This window comes from Oryctolagus cuniculus, chromosome 1, assembly GCF_051225735.1.
Source record: "Oryctolagus cuniculus isolate XC-2025 breed Fujian yellow rabbit chromosome 1, ASM5122573v1, whole genome shotgun sequence".
In the NCBI taxonomy this organism is placed as follows: Eukaryota; Metazoa; Chordata; class Mammalia; order Lagomorpha; family Leporidae; genus Oryctolagus; species Oryctolagus cuniculus.
The window spans coordinates 84,047,527-84,063,521 of NC_142867.1; the positions used below are offsets into that span (position 1 = coordinate 84,047,527).

Below are 15,995 nucleotides of genomic sequence, written 5' to 3' on the forward strand. Positions count from 1 at the left end.
AAGTGGCTCAGAGGTCAAAGGTCGAGTTTTGACACAACTGGCCATAACAACAGAGGATCTGTCTTTAACCAATTTGTGTCTGTTTTTTTAAGCTGTCAAAAGGCATGGTATTTTCTCTCATATGGATGCCACAGTGGTGTTTCCTGACTAACATAAAAGTAGTGTCATTTTCATTAATACTCTCATTATCTCTTTTGGTGCTGACCAGAGATTGCATCTATTTCTGGTGACCTGGCACATACTTTATAAACATGCTGTGGAGGCATGGACAGCCCCTATTGTTTGTTTAAATAAGTATATTTCTGATTAATACCTTTTGGTTGAAGTTACTGTCCTGCATTCTGGGACGTTCTGTAACATCAGACCTCACCTTCACATATTTCAGATGACTCCATGCTGTTCCACACCAAAACCAGGGTCGTGCCCAGTGCAGTTAGACAGAATCCCTGTGTGCCTTTTCTACATACGGATCTGCAACCAGATTACATGGTTCTTTATTAATGAAACACTGCAAATAGCATCCTTTTAGAGGATCCTCAGATTTCCTGTGGGAGGAAGCACTTTGTTAATGAGCTGAGCTGTCTTGTTTGGGGGGATGTGTTGTGTTGACATATCAGGTATCCTTTTGAGCCAGCTTGCCTGGTGCCTGGGAATTGGGGCCAGACACTGTTTCATGACACGAATTTCCTGAATTCTGTTGCCTGAAATCTTCTGTAGCAAAGTGGAGAGTAGATTATTTACACTCTGATAACATCTGCAGAAGAAATGGCTTGAATTTCAAAAGAGAAAAAGCATTTTATAAATGGGTCACACCTGTGCTGGGGAAGTGAGACAGGTTAGGGTGGACAAATTGTCTGGACACAAAAACACTCTGTGTCTAGCCGGAGCTTTCTCACAACACGAGAGGAAGGAGCAGGAAGCCAGATTCCCATGCTAATAATCAATCATGTCACTCCTTTCCTCAGAAACCCTTAAGTAGCTTTCCATTGCTGTAAAAATGAATTAAAAAAAAAAGGCCTAAGCCCAACATAGAAAGCTCCTGCAGCCCCTCCATCTTCATCCCATTGCTCCCTGGCTCATGCTTCCAAAGACACACTGCCCCTTGCACAGTCCACTACCACAGAGTTCCTCCCGGCCTCTGGTTGTTACCACTTGCTGGTTACTCTCTAGAATGTTTTCCCATTCTCAGGTTGAATAATGTGTCCCATCCCCCAGTCTCCCCTTTAAGGTCTTATGCAGACTGCCCGCCCCCTTCTGCCATAATGTTAAGTTTGGTTCCCTTTTATCCTTTGTATTTAATTTATTAGTTTTCCTTCAGAGCGCTCAGTGTAGTTTCAAGCCTATGTTATGTGCTTATTTGTTTAATGTGTGTCATTCCCAGTGGACTATAAATTCCATGAAGGCAAGGATTGAATATGCTTTTCTCTCCATGGTGTCCCCTGTACATGAGAGTAAAGTGCTTACATAATAATAGTGGCTTATTAATTAACTTTTGGAATGAATTAATGAATGAGGTCTTCTGCATGGTTTACTGCTAGGCAAATGGAACAAAATATACAAGTGGCCTTTAATTGTTGTGAAAGTAGAAATTAAAAAGTAAATTATTCCTGGCAAAAAATTCTCAAATCCATGTCTAGTTTTTTTTCCCATAATGTGCATTTTCCATGAACTTTTTGAAGGCCCCTCAGATAATGGGCATCTTCTCCTCCCCAGACCTATCTGTCTAGTCACGGTTTACAGGACATGGTAGGCTGAGATCACTATCACATTGGAAAGGTCTTTTTAGACAAGACTGTCCAGATGGAACATGGTCTGAAACCTGCCCTTCCCACCATGTTGAAAATCTAACATTTTTATAGCGGAAGTAGACTTTGCAATGTTGCCAAACACTGGAAACCTTGAAGTGAATACTGCTGAAGACTCTGTGGTTTGCAGAGATTGTCACATGTGATGGGAAAGTCTCTGGCAGCCACATTGTCATTTTGTCCATGGGAACAAACATCCCAGGCAGAATGCGAGCTGGTCTCAGTACCAATTTGGACCACAGAAAAAAGAAATTATCAACCATAATGGTGGTCCTTACCTTTGCCTCCTGATCTGACCAGATACATAGAATAGGGAGATTATTTAGAAGAGGGTGACCATAACATGTGATCTGAAATTCTGAAATCAGAACTTAGGCATTTATCCTGGAAATACAAAAAAGTGTGATGTTTGTATTAAGTATTCAAACAAGTGCTTTACCAAAAAGGATTAGGTTTTCCCTTGTTCTGCTGGAGGCCCAGTAGGTAAACATTATAGAAATACATATTTCAGTTGCTATGTGGAGGAACTTATGATTCCAACTTTGGATTCAGAAGTGAGGGAAGACCCTTCATGGAGCCGTGAGGAGAATTCAGGCAGAGGTTGATTGACTACTGTAGGAATATTACAAAACTGATTTGTATGCTGATTCTTAGATGAATTATAAGATTCTTCCCAACTCTAGTAATTATGCTTGTTCTATATGGGGTCATTATTTAAAATTCTTTCAGTTTGATTTGACTTTTGATTTATGCTATTTTCCTTTTGGTCCTTGGGATCAGAACATCAGGCTAATTTTCCATATTGATTAAAAAAGGAATTAAATTTAAAATTATTTCCTCAACTTTATAAGACCAATTTATACTCTGCAAAGAAATCATCAAGCTACCAAACTTTTCCATGTGTTATTTTAATTTATTTTTAAATACCCAACAATGCCCAATTAAGTAAGTGTTAATGAATACCTACTATAGGTATTCATCTGTCAACCTAAATTGAGTGGCAGAGGATTCACTCATCCTAGATATAAGTGTCATGGTAGATCATGAGCATATCTGGGTCAGATGGGGAGAGAACAAGGATCTTTTAAGCTAAAATGAGGAAGGTTGCCTACATTGTTCTGAAACAGTTATCCTTGGATACGAGGATCAGTAACAAAGCTAACATCAGTCTGAAGTTGACCAGGCAGTTGCCCAGTAGACATCCTTGTAGATATCTCCCTACCCCACCCCGCACTGTGGCAAGGCTTTGGAGGCCTTTGTGTGAGGTTGTGGTTGCAGTAGAGACTTTTGTGTGTTCATTTGTTTAGTCAGGCAAATATGCATGACAGCCCTCTTCCATGACCTCCCAAATCTTACTTTGTTATGAGTTCAATAAGTGACTCCATTTTTTTATTTTGAAAACTTTCACACAACGAATCTCTATTGCATACTTACTATGGGCTACACTGTATTTGGTATTGGAAACAAAGTCCTTGTCTTTAGAAAAGTCACTGTCAGGTTCAGACAAGTACATCACCAATAATAGGTGCTTCCTTGTGGAGCTACATAAATGCAAAGAAGACTATGTAAGTTATCCTGGCTGAGAATGGGGATTAAGGAGACTTCTAAGTAGAGGGTAGCTTATATGTGTCCATATGCGAAGAAGGATGAGTTGTGTTTTCTTTCCCAGAAAGTTTGCAATTAAGGTACCTAAATGTTCACGGGGTGCTAAGCTAGTTCCTTAGGTACTGTACTGTCATCTTATTTTCTTAGATATGACATTATCACTATTTTTTTTTTGACAGGCAGAGTGGACAGTGAGAGATAGAGAGACAGAGGAAAAGGTCTTCCTTTGCCATTGGTTCACCCTCCAATGGCCGCCGTGGCCGGTGTGCTGCGGCTGGTGCACCGCGCTGATCCAATGGCAGGAGCCAGGTACTTATCCTGGTCTCCCATAGGTGCAGGGCCCAAGTACTTGGGCCATCCTCCACTGCACTCCCTGGCCACAGCAGAGAGCTGGCCTGGAAGAGGGGCAACCGGGACAGAATCCAGCGCCCTGACCAGGACTAGAACCCGGTGTGCTGGCGCCGCAAGGCGGAGGATTAGCCTAGTGAGCAACAAGAAAGAACATTCCAGGGAAACTGAAATAAGATGGTCCCAAATATAAAGATGGCTAGGAAATGAGGTGAGTGAAGAGTTCTCCTCAACTTGTCCTGGTTTATTCAGTTTACTGATAGGAACACTTCTTATGATACAGACAAGGTGCTGGGTGTGAGGGCAAAAGGAAGAAGAATTTGGAGATGTGCAGGATGGAGTATTGGGATATTGGTGTCTCTTATAACCATGAGCTCCTGACATGTAGGAAAAAGAGATAAAGGAAGAGCTTTATGGTGTGCACTATGGTATACGAGAAGCATGGGTCCCATTGCAAAATATTGAGAAACTGAGGTCAATATGTTATGATGCCCCTGACCCCAACCCTGCCTCTTGGTCCTTAATGATGTTATTTTATGTTTCTTCTTAAAGGCACAAAACTGTCTAGAAAAAATATACATAAATGGAATTTGGGAAGGAGTAGGATAAATGAGTTCTGTTCATTAAGATGTCTTCATAATTAGGATCTCCTCTGAGAATTAGAACTGCTGAGTCGTGCTTTTTGTTGCCCCTCTGGAATGGATCACCCTCTGACTCAGTTTTCTTATCATTTTAATGGTATAAGAATGCCTGTTACCTTCATAATCTGAAAAGGTGTCCTGAGGATTCATTTCCTACACGTTCAGTAGTCAGGAAATTTAATTCTCGAGCAGGAAGCATTGAGAGTTATTCTCTTTGTTGTTCTTGAGAAACATTTATTATCTGTTTTCTGTACTGAGGATCCAATGAGTAGTGAGAAAAACATCCTCTTAGGTTCAGAGAGAATCTCATCTGTGCAGTTGCAGAAAGAAAACAATTCTAAATGTGTTTGCTAGGTCATTTGAGAATCTGTGCTTTGTGACTGCTTAGTGGTGAACTCGGTCTAGAAGCACCTAACGTCCATCTCAACAGCACTTAAACTTAGAACTCAATGGGTAGCAATTAGGAGAAATTTAAAGCATACACAGGAGGCTCCAAAAGTAAATATTTCTCTGGGCAGATGTGTTATAGCCGAATTAACTGGGTGTTTGTGCAACTGCAATGAATCGGAGAGATAACAGTCTTTACAGCCTGTAGATGTAGCCTGTGATTTCAAAATACAAGTGGTGTTAAATGTTCCCAGTAGAGGTTCAGACAGTTTGCTAAGCAAACCATTGCTGCTGCCAGGTTATAATCATGCTGCCTTAGGTTATTTGTCCAATTCTAAGTAATGAGGTTCCCATCACCCTCCATTTGAGGTGTGTTTATCTTACGAGAACTTGGGTCAAATTGAACTTAAATTTCACTTGATGGTATTCTCTGTTAAAAACAATTCTGAGAGAAGTGAAACACAAGATTCATTTCTCTTACACTATTTCTTGTTTAAGGGTTTTGCAGGAGAAAAGATGATCTCCCCTTTTAGATTGATTGGGTAATTTGGGGTGATTACTCCAGTCTCACACTTTAACAGGGGAGTTGCAAAGAGGATCTTGCAGCCTGGATGCTCTGCTATTTTCTGTTTTCATTCTGAGGCCATTGACAGAAGAGACCTCTTGTGAGATCCTGGTCCACATGGTAATAACCAGGGAGGAGGTGATAAGTGTAGAAGTGGAAGCCATAAAATGAACCACTGAATGCCTGCAAAGCAGCATACAGAAAGTATCTGTTTCGGGTTGTGATAATTGTTGTTACCTTTGTTCTAATACTGTGCACTTCACCAAGATGAAGACTATTCCAAAAGGGAACCGGTTTAGTTTTTGCCCAACTGAATCAAGGGTAAAGCATGTATTCAGATACACTCATCACCTAAAATGTCTAACCTTCATGCTAGATATTTTATATAGTTTATATTTCCAATAAGTGCATGAGATTGTATCATTCCCCACCTAACAGATAAGGAAAAAGAGTCTCTCCGATGTCACACAGCAAGTAGAGAAAGGCTTGGACTGGAACTCTGTCTGATTCTGTTCATCTTAGCTTAAATATGGCTGAGATTTGCATGACTGTCACAAAGACAGTTCACACTCAAGGACATGAAATGGTAGGAATCACATCCAAAGAGTCACTCTTGAAAATTTTCTGAAGAAGATAAAGATCCCTAGTGCTTAGCCTGGTAGTATTTAATTTCAATACATTCTTGTTGAGTGATTTAATGAACGAGATGAAATTTATACTGGGTTTTGAAATGGTTAAGAGTGAGAAGAAGTGGATCTTAGTCAAAATGGGATGGACTTTTAATCATAGACTGGCTAGAGATCTTATTGTGTATTCTTTTTGTTAAGATTTATTTATTTGAGGGGCCAGCGTTGTGCCACAGTGGGTTAATCCTCGGCCTGTGGTGCTGGCATCCCATATGGGCGTCGGTTCTGGCTAGTCCTGGCTGCTGCTGCTCCTCTTCCAATCTAGCTCTCTGTTATGGCCTGGGAAAGCAGTAGAAAATAGCCCAAGTCCTTGGGCCCCTGAACCCAAGTGGGAGACCTAGAGAAAGTTCCTGGCTCCTGGCTTTGGATCGGCACAGCTCCGGCCATTGCGGCTATTTGGGGAGTGAACCAGTGGAAGGGACACCTTTCTCTCTGTCTCTCACTCTCATCGTATGTAACTCTATCTCTCAAATAAATACATAAAATCTTAAAAAAAAAAAAAAAGCTTTATTTGAAAGGTAGAGTTACAGAGAGAGAGGGGTTTTGCATCTGCTGGTTCACTCTCCAAATGGCTGCAATGGCTGGGGCTGGGTCATGCTGAAGCCAGGAGGCAGGAGATTCTTCTGGGTCTCCCACATGGGTGCAGAGGCCCAAGGATCTCAGCCATCTTCCAACACTTTCCCAGGCATATTAACAGGGAGCTGGATCAGAAGTGGAGCAGCAGAGACTTGAACTGATGCCCATATGGGATACTGGCACTGCAGATAGTGGCTTAACCCACTGTGCCACAGTGCCAGGCTCTTGCATATTCTTTTCATTCACATTTCTATATTTAGCACTGAAATTTTTTTCTGAAAGTAATATTTTTATTTGAAATAATTTTATTTGAAAGTGGGCTTATTTGGACTTTGTCATTGCCATCCAAATTATATTTATTGCAACACCACCTACAGGCTCAGTACAAAGGGGAGTTGGACTAGAAAGGAAGGCTGGGGTCTTAACAAAAGGCTCTGATTATCAAGTTGAGTGAGGACTTTAATCAGTAGGGTACTAAAGACCTGGTGGCAGGAGCCGGCACTGTGGCATAGCAGGTAAAGCCACCACTGCAGTGCCAGCATCCCATATGGGTGCTGGTTCGAGTCTCAGCTGCTCCACTTCCAATCCAGCTCTCTGTTATGGCCTGGGGAAGCAGTAGAAGATGGCCCAAGTTCTTGGGCCCCTGCACCTACATGGGAGACCTGGAAGAAGCTCCTGGCTCCTGGCTTCAGATTGGCATAGCTTCGGCCATTGCAGCCATCTAAGGAGTGAACAGGCAGATGGGAGACCCTCCCTCCCCCTCCGCCTCCCCCTCCGCCTCTGCGACCCCCTGCCTCTCCTTCTCTCTGTGTGTCACTCTGACTTTCAAGTAAATAAATAAATCTTAAAAAAAAAAAATAAAGACCCATTGGCAAGGATGTCATGAATGATGATCAGTGGACTATCTGTGTGGTTACAGTAATTACTACTACTCCTAGTGGTCATGTGACTTGCATAAGATCATAGAGTATTTAAGAGGAGAAACATGGATGTAAATTTCCATTCTCTGAACTCTGGGTCCTTTTCCATTATCTTCCACAGCAGACTTTCTTACCAAAAGCCTTACAAGCTCTTACCAAAAACTGGGGCCAAGCGGAAGAAAAGAGACAACTAGAAGCTTCAAACCCCGGCTTGCCAAGACCAACCAAGTTTATGTGGATAAATTTGATAATTTATGACTGATTCCCCTTACTCTGAAGTTCTTCCTATTCCATTCTCACATAAAGGTTATTCCTGCCTTAAGATTTTGTCCTTGATCGTGCAAACATCTGGGAAAAGCATGAGAGGGAAGGATATTGGCCAAACAAAAGGGGTTTATAGGCATATGTAAGTGATGCTTGCCCAGAGGAGTAGAGAGCTGCTCTGATGATTTCATTTGCAGTAGGTGAAAATGAACTTTGAGATATGAAACCAGCCCTTTGACCCAAATGAGATAAGATCTTTTCATCTTCACACTGACCTCTTTTGTCTGAGGGCAGAAATTATATCCATCTCCTTGGAATTTCCTGCCCACACGATGCCGATCTTGAAGCCTGGGATCAAGCTTCCAATAATGACTTTTCCTGATAGTTGGCCCCATAAGATTTCTGATTTTTTTTTTGTAATGAGGATAGCAAATTCCAAGGTTTTTCTGAATGTATTCCAAGTTCTCTATCTTCAAATTAATAATTTCAGTGATTTGTATTTATAGCTGGATAACTGTGAAACTATAATAGTTATATATATTTAACAACTATATAGAGGAAAAGCAAAGAACACAGTGAGTACTTGGTATACTGTGTATTGTGCACATTTCATCCCATTTTATATTTTTCATGGTGCCTGTAGGTAGCAATGAGCTTTCTCAGTGTGTTGGTAATACAAGAACTGAAGCTGAAAGAATTGTAATCAAAGTCATTTAGCTGGGAACACTAGGAGGCTTGGAACTAAACTCAGACCTTTCCTACTCCTGTTGACTGTCTTCCAGGTTAATACCCTGATGGAGAACATCCAGACCCTTTTAGAACTTCAGGACAAGAGTAAAAGATGGTACTGAAAATATTACCTGTGAAAAGTCAAAATAGGACAAAAAATATGTAAACTTTTAAGTGCAAAGACAGGGGGACTATAGAAAGTTCACAAGTATCTTTCAAAGAGGCATTCATTCTTTACTCAGCAGATTTCTTTTTTTTTTTTTTTTTTTTTTTTTTTTTTTTTTTTGACAGGCAGAGTGGACAGTGAGAGAGAGAGACAGAGAGAGAAAGGTCTTCCTTTGCCGCTGGTTCACCCTCCAATGGCCGCCGCTGCAGCCGGCGCACCGCGCTGATCCTGGCAGGAGCCAGGAGCCAGGTGCTTTTCCTGGTCTCCCATGGGGTGCAGGGCCCAAGCACCTGGGCCATCCTCCACTGCACTCCCTGGCCATAGCAGAGAGCTGGCCTGGAAGAGGGGCAACCGGGACAGAATCCGGCGCCCCAACCGGGACTAGAACCCGGTGTGCCGGCGCCGCAAGGTGGAGGATTAGCCTATTGAGCCACGGCGCCGGCTCTACTCAGCAGATTTCTATCAAGGATCTACTGTGACACAGCACTTCTCTGCGCTGCGGATGTGACAGTGCATAGGACAGAGAGGGAGCACTTGCGTCTCAGGGCTCATGTCCTAGGGAAGTATGCAGACAGTAGGAAGTGGACATATATTCAAAGTGGTTGATTCCAGTCAAACAGGATGGGAAGAAAGTGAAACAAGGGGTGAGGGAGACTCTGGGTGTGCCGACCAGAGAAGGAAGGGATCTCAGGAGCTCACATCTGAACTGAGGTCTGTTTGATAAAGGGAGAATTAACTACACAGACACCTGGTTGAGGAAGGCGGGAAGAACAACATTGACCAAGGGAAGGTCAGGAACAAAGGCTTAAGGCAGGGATGAAGAAGAAATACGGAGTAGCTGGAAGCTGGGGACGAATTGCCAATACTTTGGTGACTGGAATGTATGTTAGGTATCAAGACTTCGCTTTTAAAAGAAAGAGGTTATCAAGAGATTGAATCAGAGGAGGGCAGAACCTGAAGGAGAGCCCCTCAGAAAGAACTAACAAAAAAATCACAGTGGTGAAGGCCTTGGACAGAGTTCTTAGAGAAACCCTTTGGGTCCACTTCAGTTACTGGGGTCCCCACAGGACGTTTAATTCAGTTGATCCTATAACAACTCCTTCAGACAAAAACACTGCCCACATATCTAATTTGCACTTTCCTTGAAGCCATATTGGAGTGGGAGGGAGGAACATGGGACCCCAAACCTACTATGGAGCAAAAACGATATGCAGACTCCATCTGAAACAGATTTGAAGGAAATGAAACAATGGGATAGAATAGGAATACAGGGTGAAGATGGGAAAATCATTCCCATACATTTTCAAATATTTTGGATAAACCATGAAGTAATTTTTTATAGGTCATGGAATATAAGAATTAAAATAAAGGATTCTTGTATCCTTGTGTCCTCATGGTTAAAAATAAAGATTTCTATGTCAGACAACTTGATAGAGTTTTAAATCTGCTCTTTACTAATTGCAAATCCTTCAGCAAGTCACTTAGCCTTTGCAATCTCCTCATCTGTAAAATGGAGATAATAATAGTATTTAGCAATTTAGAATTGTTATGGGAATTAAATGGAATTTTGCATGTAAAATACTCAGCATACCACACCTGCAATGTAGAGACTAATCAGAAAATGACATTAGTTTTTCGCTGCATTAGAAGGAGACCATGGAGAGCTTTTAGAAACATGTGATTATGTGACAAAGACAAAGAGAAGTCATAAAGCAATTCGAGTCCTCTTGAACAGAGGTGTTACCCTTTTGGAGCTAAGCACTGTGCAAATGAATTTGATAAATAGTTGCTCCTTCTGACTCTTTTTTAATGTTTTTTTAATTTTTTGACAGGCAGAGTGGACAGTGAGAGAGAGAAAGGTCTTCCTTTGCCATTAGTTCACCCTCCAATGGCCGCCGCAGCCGGCACACTGCGGCCAGTGCACCGTGCTGATCCGATGGCAGGAGCCAGGTACTTATCCTGGTCTCCCATGGGATGCAGGGCCCAAGCACTTGGGTCATCCTCCACTGCACTCCCGGGCCACAGCAGAGAGCTGGCCTGGAAGAGGGGCAACCGGGACAGAATCCAGAATCCAGCACCCCGACCGGGACTAGAACCCGGTGTGCCGGCGCCACAAGGCGGAGGATTAGCCTAGTGAGCTGCGGCGCCAGCCTCCTCTCTGACTCTTAACCTTTCTCATCTGCAAATCAAAGTAGACACCAGGGCACAGTACAGGACATTCTCACGTGGGGACAGCCTTGGAAATCTGTTGGAAAAGTCACAGAGACCCAGCATTTGGTTGGAATCTAAAACTAGGGGGACCAAGCATCCCAGTTTTCCCTATACTGAGGGATTTCCTGGGACATGAGGCTAAAACTTTCATGTAAGAAATAGGACAGTGTTGGGCAAACTGGAATGGCTGGTCACTAAGAGGTGTGCTGCTGCCAAGAGAAGGCAGGCTTGTGGGAGAAAGCTCTGTTGGAATAGTATCTCACTGCTGCTCTGGTCTCATCCCGACCCACTGCTTCGTCAGGATCAGGTACTTCCTTCTAGTGTGACCTATGCCTGTCAGGGGACTTTCCCCTTGTCGCCCACAATGCTGTTCCTTGTAAAAGCACACCCACATTAAAAGTTAAGAAAGCCCCTACAGAGCTGACTTACTGTACACTTGCAAGGAGAAAGGTATCATTTTCCTTCCATTCCAGATATTTATATATATGCACACACAACAATATATAAAACAAAATTCCAAAGCTTCCTTTAAGATCTCCTAAAGTGAATTGAAGACAGGTCAGGTGTCCTTTTTGCCTGTGTGTTTTTCCCATCATATTAGATACGATGTGTCTCCTTGTCTACCTGGCAAACTTGCACCCATTCTAACCCAACAGAACTTGCACCCCAGGTGTTGTTAAAGGCTGATGCCTGTCTGCCCCCATATAATCTCTATGATTCTACCAGAGCCTGCATTCATATAGGTATAGCTATTCACTGCCCTTTCCCCATTCTTCATTCCTTGAAAGTCAAGTACTCCAATGCCAACCCAGTGGTGGGTGGGGTCCACATTGTAGTTCACACTGTATCAAAAACCCAGAGCTACGCCAGAAAAGGCCAGAGCCCACATTGGTTGATGAGACTGTGGAACATATCCTGCCTGCCTCTGTCCTTTTTAAAGCTTCAATTTGCTAATGCAAAACCCTTCCCACAACTTTCTTTTCTGCGTAAAGAATGAAGCCTGTTCATATAATTCCAAACTTGAGCTGAGCTAGCTTGAGACCCAGGTTTTCTAGTGTCAAGGCATTAATGTAACTCCAAAGAATTAAAATTACAGTAAAAGTGAATAATCTTGTTGAGTGGATGCTAAACCGGGTGCCAGTTCCATGACATGTAGCTTCGACATATACAAGTACTAATTATCCCCTAATTACAACCACAGTAGCATTGAACTCGTTTTCACTGAGAATGAAGAACTGACATAGTGTTGTGAATGGTTTACACATTCATTCTCAGCCTTGGTGACAGCCGTTTGTTCAGAAGATAGTGAATTTCTCAGAGTGTGAACAAAAAAGACGAACATTTCTTTTAATCTGATGGCATGTTTGTGTTGCCAGTTGGTTTATAAATGGATACTTCTTGTGTACCTTACCTGTTGTGGCTCTTTAGTCCTTAAAAGAGAATACTACTAAAAATGTTAAATAAATGCTTCTGGCCTCACGGCTGACTGCATGGGAGAGGATGGAGGTCAATCTTGGGAAGATGAGTAAAGGAGTACAGAAGGAGAGGCAGAGGGACCCAGGCGTGGTTGCCCAGCAGACCCACCACCAGCTGCACGCCTTAACTCTAAACTTGCCAGGGGCCATGCCACTTCAGTTCTTCTGTCAAAACTCCCAGCCCTGAAACAGGAGGGGAACTTGAATTAACCTTCAACCTCCACCATGGTAATGAGTAAAGAAGAGCCAAGAAAATAATTATACTAAACTGCCTATGGGCACAAATTGAGCAGTCAGACAGACCCAGCTCCTTATAGTATAGTAATTTGTAAATGAAACCTATTTGTTGATTTTTTTGAATAAATGTGGAATATTCAAGATCCAGTAAGAGATTCTGCAGCTGCTTTCTGGGCTGCTCACCTACCACTCCCAGTCTCACAGATACAGTACCTGCTGCTCTCTGCTTTCTTCCCCAGCTTATCTAACTCTTACCATGATTCTCTAAGGTGACTGTGCTTTTGTTAATTGCTTTTGTCTTTTTCTGGATAAGAAACTAAAATCTCTCCCCACTCACCCTTTTGGTTAGACGTGGTTGATGGACACCGTTAGTACAGTCCTTGCTAGATTCTTGGTAGCGTTTTGGAAGGAGTAATTCTTCAGGCTCCAGGTAGGGCATGTGACCCTGTGAGGTCCGGGGCTCATCCTCCATTTTGAGGTTTACCAGGGAGAGCTTTGTGAGTTCAGACTCACTTGAGTTTTACAAGCTTACCCTTCCTGTTTTCTTTCCCTCCCAACTCTTTCTTTCTTTTTTTTTTTTTTTAAGATTTATTTATTTATTTGAAAGTTAGAGTTACACAGAGAGAGGAGAGGTAGAGAGAGAGAGAGGTCTTCCATCCATTGGTTCACTTCCCAATTGGCCACAATGGCCAGAGCTGCACCTATCTGAAGCCAGGAGCCAGGAGCTGCCTCTGGGTCTCCTACGTGGGTGCAGGGGCCCAAGGACTTGGGCCAGCTTCCACTGCTATCCCAGGCCATAGTAGAGAGCTGGATCAGAAGTGGAACAGCCAGGTCTCGAACTGGGCCCATATGGGATGCCAGCACTTCAGGCCAGAGCGTTAACCCGCTGAGCCACATTGCCGTCCCCCCCCCACACTTTTTCAATGTGTTTATGGAAATGAAATATGGGCAGAGCCCTCTCTGACTGGTTACCAGTTCCTGCTTCTATGTGACAGATTTGTAGATAAATAATATAATTTAGTTAAACAAAAAGCAAAAGCAAAAGAGAAATAAAATGCATATTAGATAGAGTCAAGAAAAACTTGTTAGTGTTGGCAACCTGCCATTTCCCCCCACTAACCTCAATTAACCACAGACTGCAGGCTCTGACATATGATACAAAAAAGCATGGCTTTTTATGAACCTGTAACATTTTTTGTTAAAAACCCAAAACAATAATTATCACAGTACATAATTCCATTTGGAATTTATTTGGAAGCTTTCCCCAAAAGTCAAGAAGGCTTTACAAGCCATAATACAAATGCTAAATGAATATTCCCACATATATGGACCATTACTTGCCTTGGATGGTGGTATGTGTGTGTACATGGACACACACATATTTTATTAGCCTTATATAATTTTTATCTCATTATTCAATTGATTATATATTGTTATAGTTTATTCATTCAGTAGATCAATATTGATTGATCCCTCTTCATATACCTAGCACTATGTTAAGCATGAGAGACTGACCTCTTTAAAGGTATTCCTTTAATAAACCTTAAATGAATAAAAGCATGGTTGCCCTGGAGAGGTCACAGTCTATTGAACAAAACAAACATGCAAACAGCATACAAAATGATGCAATGGAATTGTTCATAAATTCTCTACAAAAGCATAGAAGAAAAGAACCTTTCTTCTCTGAATTAATTCAGTATTTCTTCTGAGGAATTATATGTGATTCTTGCCCTCTTATTTACATTTACTTTCATATAGGAAAAAAATCTCATCTTACCCTTAGTGAGAAGGAGGCTATTTGCACGGTGTTGATAAATTGATTAAAGTCAAATTTCATCATTTTTCCATAGATGGTACTTCTTCACAAAGAATAAACTATGAAATAATATTAATGCAGACCCTTAACAAGGAGGATTTTTATGAAATATTTGTTTGTTGATTGATTGGCATGAAAGGCATAGTGAAAGAGAGAGCGACACAGAGAGATCTTCCATCCACTGGTTCACTCCCCCAAATTGCTACAACAGCCAGGACCATGTCAGGCTGAAGCTGGGAGGCAGAAACTACATTTGAGCCTCCCACGTGGGTGACAGATTCAACTACTTGAGCCATCATCCACTGGCTTCCCAGAGCATTAGCAGGAAGCTGGATTGGAAGTGGAGCAGCAGGGACCTTAACCAGCACACAGTGATATCAGATGCAGGTGTCCACAGTGTCAACTTAACCCACTGCACTGCAGTGCACTCCTGTGAGGAGGATTTTATGGCAATTGAAAATGTGGGTTCTAGAACATTTCAAGAACCACATGTTTAATGTTTTCAAATAAATACATAAAGTTAATGCTACTATTAACATAGTGTTGCCCAACAGAAGACCTGCTTGGACAGACTAATGAATACTTACATAGGTTACATAGGCTGTTTGCAATTCAAACATCAAAGTGGTGGTTGCTAGAGTACTCTGCAAATGATTTGTCTTGAGTATATTAACTATTCCCCTGAAACCTTTGTATCCTACTAATGTACCTAGATAGTACAAAGGTAAACTTCAACCAGTTATGAAACTACTCCACGTTCTTAGAGATGGCAAATGAAAGATGATGTGATTTTATAATGCATATATAAATTTAGGACAAAAGGAAAGGTTTTAACCATGTGAAAATTAACTGGAAAATGTGTGGGTTTTTTTTAGAATGCATTATCAGTCTTCTGATAACGTTCAAGGTTCTCTATAACAAGTGATATTTTCCCCAGATTTTTAAAAATTTGGTTTCAAAACATTGCTGTAACCTAAAAGGTCTTGTATAAATTATAGAGCACAAATGATCTTAAGGAATTGTATAGCTACAAAGCACACATACATTTTCAAGACTTTACACATTCTTGGAGTAATTTGCACTTTATCCACCCTCCTGATTGTATCTGTCACATGAAAACAGATGTAGAAACAAATTATTCGCAGTGAAATGATTTCTAAGGCAAGTGCAGTGGCTGTTTTCACACCTCTATAGTGTGACAGGAATTAGAGAACTCTATAGTGTTCATTTGAACAAACAACTTCAACTTTTAGTTATCTGGTTATTAAATTTTCAGACATTGTTGGGGTGACTAGAGACAATAAAATTTTTTAGAGATGGTACTTCTTTGCAAAGAATAGACAGTGAAATACTATTAGAGACTCCAAGATTTTCTTTTTGAATATAGTCAGAAGTAGTACCCAAGTGCTCTTACAGTTATTAATAAAAATAAAATAGAATTCACTGCTTTTTATAGATGCTGTTTCTGCTTTTCATATCAAATCTGCTAAGTATAACACACCATGCTAGATACTTCATTGGGATTATTTCTAACAAAGCCAACGGGAAACTTGATACTAACCCC

General features: G+C 41.6%; 1 protein-coding gene across 7 annotated transcripts in view; it reads left to right on the forward strand.

Annotated features, from left to right (window-relative positions):
- FAT3 (FAT atypical cadherin 3) overlaps positions 1-15,995 on the forward strand; it is a 687,279-nt gene that overhangs the window by 460,246 nt on the left and 211,038 nt on the right. The gene's annotated exons all lie outside the window — the stretch shown is intronic.